This window comes from Sinocyclocheilus rhinocerous, unplaced genomic scaffold (genome assembly GCF_001515625.1).
Source record: "Sinocyclocheilus rhinocerous isolate Xijiao unplaced genomic scaffold, SAMN03320098_v1.1 scaffold113, whole genome shotgun sequence".
Lineage (NCBI taxonomy): Eukaryota > Metazoa > Chordata > Actinopteri > Cypriniformes > Cyprinidae > Sinocyclocheilus > Sinocyclocheilus rhinocerous.
Window position 1 is genome coordinate 1307111 of NW_015646846.1, and position 7164 is coordinate 1314274.

The following is a 7164-nucleotide window of genomic DNA, read 5'->3' on the forward strand; positions in this document are numbered from 1 at the left end:
GGCCAAATAATTCAATTTTAGTCTCATCTGCCTCAGAATCTTCAAGGTGGGTTTTGGCAGAGCTCAGTCTGACTGCATGTGGCCTTTCTTGAGGAGTAGCTTTTTTCTTGCAACCCTCCCATACGAGCCACGTTTGTGAGGAATTTGTGATATTGTTGCCACATGCACACAATGACCACTCTTTGTCATAAATTCCTGCAGCTGCTTCAGAGTTGCTGTAGGCCTCGTGGTAACCTCTCTGGCCAGTTTCCTCCTGGCTCTTTCATTCAGTTTGGAGCGACGTCATGATCCAGGGAGGGTCTGTGTTGTAAATACCTTCCACTTCTTAATAATAGACTTCATTGTGCTTCTAGGCATTGTTAAAGCCTTTGAAATTTTTTTTGTATCCATCTCCTGACTTGTGCCCGTCCACAACTTTATCCCCGAGATCTTTTGACAGTGCCTTGCCATCCATAGTTGATTGTTTGCTTCAGTTGCACTACCAAGGACTGAAATGCTCCAGGAAAGCTCTTTTCATGCTGAGCTAATCAAAATGAGCACAGCTGATCACAGTTGAAAGTCAAATGGCTTTGTGTGCCATTGAGAAGTTGATTAGCTACACCTGATTGAGTTTACAAGTCATTTTTAAGAGGGGGTGATCCTTTTTCCAACTCAGTGATTGTTTTTTTTCAGTGATTGTTTATATTTAACAGCTTCTGTCCCTATATACTTTCAGTTAACAGAAAAGAGCAGCCTGTACGTTCTATAGAATAATGCAACATGAGGGTGAGTTAGGCTCGAATGGGTTCATGTGGGCTAACTGGTTTATAGTATAAAGTTCGGTTTGATGTTCTGTAAATAAGATGTCTTTTGCAGCCGGTCATTAAGTGAATGATCTGTTTTCATCCACAGTCGTGACCATTTGTATCTCCATATGTAAATAATGTTCTGTAATCATGCCTTTTACTCGCCACTGATTCAGACGAACTATAAATCACTCAAAACACAACTGCGTCTGAGGAATGTGAAATGGTTTGCCCCACTGCAGACTCAGACAGATACACAGGTGCTTGAACACACACACACTCTCTCCTCTTACACACTCACGCACTCCGCCACATATATACTGTCCTTTTGTCTCGTTTCACATCCCTCAGCTGTCCGCTGTCACTCAGCCCATTTCATGCTGCTGTCACAGGACATTTTCCCACAAATCACCCACGCACATGTTCCCTCTGACAGGTCACACACGTGCCAGAAACACACAGCACACACATTCAAATCTGACGGGTCTGAAGTCGACATAAAATCTAAATTGATCCTTTGACTATTTACAATACATTTCTGGTCTTACTGTGAATGATTCATTGGTGAATGTTATTCCAAATAATTTTTTTTGTCTTCATAATCTCACTCGGCATCTCAATTGGCTCTCCTTTTCCGTTGACGTCACATAATGTTAACCATTAGCCAAATAACTATTTTATGTTTTAGAAAAGTCTTAGTCCAGTGCAAAAATATAAAAAAAATTATGATCCAGTCAATTTCTGATCAAAATTTTTCTCATTAAATATTTTATTTTACTCAGAAATACATCGTATTACAGAAGTACAATGAGTTGTGGACTGGGGTTTCACTGTGGCTTTTAAGAAAAGCATTTACACATTTTACTATTAAACACAGGGAATGTTTGACAAAACTACTTTTTCTAAACCTACAAAGAGCATACGCTGATTTGATTATGATTTGTATAAAATAATATTATTTTAATTTTTAAACTGGGGGAAAAAAATGCCAGAAGAAACGAGAACACATATTTTGAATATTCAAATTAAAAGTAAATTGAATTAACGTGTTGTGAAATCAGACATTATGAAACTAAAATTAACTCAATTAACTCAATTTAAATTAGTAACTAAATTTCCATTAGTGAAATCACACTGAAAATAATTTTTAATCAATACCTTTGTCTTGTTTTCCACTAAAATGGTCTAAACACTGTTAAAACAAGGCAAATGTACATGAGAACCAAAGCAGCATAAGATATTATGAGAAAATATATTGAATTAACTTTATTTTTCTTATCCCATTGGCTAATTATTAATATTATTAAGCATAAATCGCACTAAATTTATTGTGGCTTATGCTTAAAAGGGGAAGGGGGTGGGCAACTATTTGCCAATGTGTAAGAGAAATGCAATTCATGAATTTAGACAAATGAGTTGTTTTTTATTACCTGAAAACCAAATTTCCTGTAACATGCTTGAAATTCGGCACCCAGCATTCGAGGAACTATCTGGACATCAAGATAATTTTATCTGACCAAATGAAAACGCATATCCAGAGAGAATGTGCTCGTGTCACATCAGGACTTGTTCTGACTAACTTCTATGATAGGGTTCTGTGTGCCACATGGTGAATACAGCGAAATCCAACTTCTCAGAAACAACTCCCTGGAATGGAACAGAGCGCATATAATGCCAGAGCCAAGACTTACTGCTATCTTTGTATTCCTGCGTTTTTATCGAGTTGGCATTCATGCAATGACCTGATCAATCCAATTCACTTCACACACACATGCACTCATTCGAACTCTCGTTTGTCCTCTTCACAGAAAGTCATCTGGCCTTGAAATCATAGTGATACGTCAGCTACCAAACAAGCACCCATACGCACACATGCATATCAGTCACCAGGGAATGTAAACCAAGCTTTGCTGAGTACTGTAATCATGTACTACTGAACTTTGTCCCAGTATTTAGTAGGACTTCTTGGTCCCTTTAATTCAGTGACATGTGTATCGCATGCATACTTTGATGATTTTACTTGGTAAAACCCTTCAAATCAGAAATATAAAATATTATCGTTGCCAATAGATTAAAAAAAGTAATCAAGAGTTTTACGTCCTTTTAAGGAAAGATTATGCATACACATATATATATATATATATATATAAAGCTGCTCTCTAACATCTTTATTTTGCAATGCCATCATCTTAATTTGAATACATTTCCATGAAGTAATCTCCTGCAGGCAAATTGTTGTGTATCTTGTCACATTCCTGTGTGTTGAGGAGCTTATCATGTTCTTCTGATCTCTGCAGCTTTAGGAACAAGCTGAAGAAATTGAGAAATACATGCCGGCGGTTATTCTGAAAATGTCTGTTTCCCACTGGAATGAAGCTTTTACAGGTGAATCTCATGCATGAGAGATTATAGAGAAGTCATAAGCTTCATGACAATTAAGCACATTTCACCCCCAATTCCCATTACTGTAATGCATCTGGAAGTTTTTAAAATGATTCCCATCAAACGTCACCTAACTTTGCAGTAAGATGCGTGAGGGCTGAAATAACACACATTTGAGACCACTGAAGTGTTTCTAACCACCTGCCTGCGGTGAGACTTTTGCAGTTTACTCATATTGCTCTTGAAACCCCCTTTATTCGTTTCTCCACAGCCCCCTCGGTTGGAGAGAGAGAGGGATGGAATGAGACAGAGAGCGAGTGAAACAGTGAATCATGAGTGCAGCTTTGAACAACAAGAGGAAATCCTCCTATTGAGAAGGCATGCGCTGTGGAAACATGCATCACTCATAGAGGTAACGGAACCGGAGGCCACACACAAACCAAAACTTTTAGCCATTTATCTGGAGACCGTCTTGACGTTGTGTCATGCAAAACGGTAGCAGTTTTAATATCAGAAAACTGTGATGCATTAGCAATGCAAACTACATTTCATGAACGTTTTAATACTCTAAAAGGATTTTAGTTGTTTTTTAGAAATGATATGGCATTCAAGCTGCATGTACAGTATATAGTGCTCTTGATCGTTCCGATTAATATGCATGTTCTTGTAAAATGTGTCTTGAGTTCTTCTTGGAGCGATTCAAGTTTGTGGTTTTTCACACTAAAATACTTAAAGCTCATCAAGAAGCCTACACAAAGGAGCTATTTAGGGAAATTTCACATGAATGTCATATGTAGGTATTCACCCCGTACTTTCTGTTGCAGTACTTGTGCTAGCACTTTACTCGCAGGCAACTCAGAGGGAAGCTCCCCATCTAGGTTTAACATTAAAAAGGAACGTTTCCTGTTGCTTATCAGTGTTTCTCTCACATTGTTCTCATTTGCATACTTTCCACCCTGATGTTAAAAATCAGGGTTTGTAGGGCCCCGAGAGTCACGGTTACATCATATAATTTGCTTTTGAGACATTTGTTCTGCTTTAACAGAAATCACTATGAAGATGTCAACAGGAAGTGTGCATGTACTTGAATGGCTGAAAAGGGGATGAACCATATATATATATATGTAGTGTTCTTTAGGCATTATGAGACCACTGATTTAAATAATTAGGCTGGCAAATTGCCTATATACTGAAACTCCATTGGGATGAAATATATATATATATGTAGTGTTCTTTAGGCATTATGAGACCACTGATTTAAATAATTAGGCTGGCAAATTGCCTATATACTGAAACTCCATTGACCAAATGTTTGTATGCAGAGAGGTGATGAAATGTTAATGATGAATAAATTTGATGATAATGATTATAAATGTACTTTACCTTAATTGGATATAAAATCACAGATTCCTGTAGTATATACTGATTTCATGCATGAACATGTTAAAAAAAGTGAACGAATTCTGAGAAATCATGAAAATGTTCCATAAAATGTGATTCATAGTGGTCACTTTCAGCATAGCACTATGATTTGGCACAGCAGTAATTTAAGGAAACCTCTAAGATGCTTACATCCTGTACAAAAATAATGAAATGACATCAATTTACAGCTGGCTCAGGGTCAAAATCAGATCTGAATGGCCTTAAAATGTGGGCTTTTGTTGCACTGGCTGAAAACAGGACGCTCAGGAAAATGAGCTATATTATGAATAAAAGAGCCAATCGCTGTGCTGTTAAACGCAGCAGTGTTTAGACATTTAAGTAACATGTCTGAAAGTTATTGCATTGGATAATAAAATATGAAACCAAGTAGTATTTTCGAAAGACAGATAGCACAAGCAAAATGTGTGATTTGAGCGTACAAAAGCATTTATATATATTATATAATAATTTATATAGACTGGAGTGTCAAGTGTGGAATGTTTGGTTTAATCGGCGGATGTCTTGACACAAAGATGGATAAAGGGTATTTTATGAAAAAAAGGCACTGTTTTATACTCTGACGGCTGTTTTGCTGAAATCAGAAGATTCATCTAATGAGTAATCCACCAAGTGAAGCTCCTACCCTTTTACCAGAAGAGTTTAAAGAGTTTGTCTTCCCATGCATGTTTGAGTGTGTTCTGATCTACCATCAGTCCAATCATCTAACCAAGTCTGACTGTGCATGACAAGAACATCCAACTAAAAATATCAACCACCACCGGTACATCTGGTCTGAATATGAATAATCTGTGAACCTCTGAGACTTTCAATAAGCTCATTTATCATGCTATGGTGTCTTATGATTCCTGTGCTTCTGCAGAACCGCAGATTCAGATCACTTACTGTATCAGTCGGATCATGCATAAGGTAGAGATGAGCTGTCAGACACCAACACTCGTAAAAAGGGGAAGCCCCCTAGCAAAAACAAGACTCATCATCTGACATACATGACAGAAATGGAAGTTTTCAGCTCAAAAACACCCACCCATGAGGGGCCCGGGTCAAATTTAGCGCTCATTTCTGATAGACTGAAAGTGAACCTTTACTGGGCTGTAAATGTGTTTTCTCTCTTAGTTCTTTTCCTTCACTCATGCAAGACAAGTATCAGTATTATTATTGGTCATGCTTAAGGTTAGTCATTTGAACACATCCTAAGTATTAAAATTTTGCACTGCAATAAAATTGCTAAAAAACACAACAGATTTGTGCTGAAGGGAGGGTCATATAGGGAAATGGGGTGTTTTGCCCTGATAAGCAGCCATGCACTAAAAGTAACTAAGAACACATTAGCAAATGCATAGAAATAGCCTGGACTAATACGTAGAAGAAAATGTCAGAAAATATCAAAATAGCTCTTTATACTACTATTATGTGTGTTACTTAAACTATTGCAGCACATTAATTGTGTGTTTTGCATAAAACTGTCTACGTGCATTGCAGTGGTGTGACTGATGTAAATGGACTTATGTGCTTTGTAACCATAACTTTATGATTGCAGAGTAAATCGGCTTGGTTAGGAGGTGTTACTATTTTCATCCAAACTGCCTTTTTTGGTCACCCAGATTTCACAGAGCTTTTCTCAAGGCTTCCATCTTCAGGCTTGTTGGTTAGTCACAGACCACACATGCTGGAGAATGCTGGAATTACACCAAAACAAGGGCAGAGCGTCTTGTGTAAGCAGTTTTTCCTTGAGGTAATTCAAAATGTCACATAAGGGCTTCATTAGTCATGGAGTTTTCATAATGAGAGGTATGGGAATGCATAGTTACAGCAAAATGAGAAAATAAAATATGCAAAGCATGCATTTTTTGGTGCATTTATTGTGTGTTTTTTTTCTTCTGTTTTTGAACTCCTGACAGTGAACTCCTGCAGAATAAATAGTCATACAGCATGAGGGTGAGTAAAGTATGACAATCTTCACTTTAAGATGAATTATTTCTTTAAAGCACATAAGATTTTTTCACATTCAGGCTGTTATTCAACAGTAAAACACATGTTCAGACTTTGGTTTGGCCTCACAGTTGTGATTCTTTGTATTATGAGGACACTTTGGTCCCTCCTGCCTCTGAGTGGCTGTTATTTTCCATGTGTCTTCATGTACAGTATGTACAGTATGTCTCTGTGCTTCTATGAATTTTACTGGACTGTGTTCCACGTGTCTGGGATCACACCCTCCCATCTGGTAGGCTGAAATGAAGGGCTTTTCTCCACCCCCAGTGTTCAGCCACTCAGTGTCCACTTGCACACATTTACATTTTATTTTATTTTTAGTTACATATTAATATTTTCTATTTTAATAATTTAATTTTAAAATATTTTAATATATTTAATAGTTGTAATAATTTTTATTTTATTATTTCATTACTTTCATTACTATTTTTATTCTATATCTATATTATGTATATATTTTATATTTAGTTATATTTATTTTATTTATAAATTAATATTTTTTATTTTTATTACATATTAATCTTTTTATTTTATTCTATATATTTGTTATTTAATTATTTGTTTT

General features: G+C 36.5%; 1 long non-coding RNA gene across 2 annotated transcripts in view; it reads left to right on the forward strand.

The window, feature by feature from the left end:
* LOC107708131 (uncharacterized) overlaps positions 1–6546 on the forward strand; it is a 21909-nt gene extending 15363 nt beyond the window's left edge. Inside the window, exons 2-5 of one of the 2 annotated variants that reach the window (XR_001636325.1) lie at positions 3083–3170; positions 3439–3579; positions 6212–6342; positions 6509–6546. This is a non-coding gene — a long non-coding RNA (uncharacterized LOC107708131). The remainder of the gene's footprint in view (positions 1–3082; positions 3171–3438; positions 3580–6211; positions 6343–6508) is intronic. The other variant, XR_001636326.1, reaches the window with a different exon arrangement.
* The last annotated feature ends 618 nt before the right edge of the window (positions 6547–7164 follow it).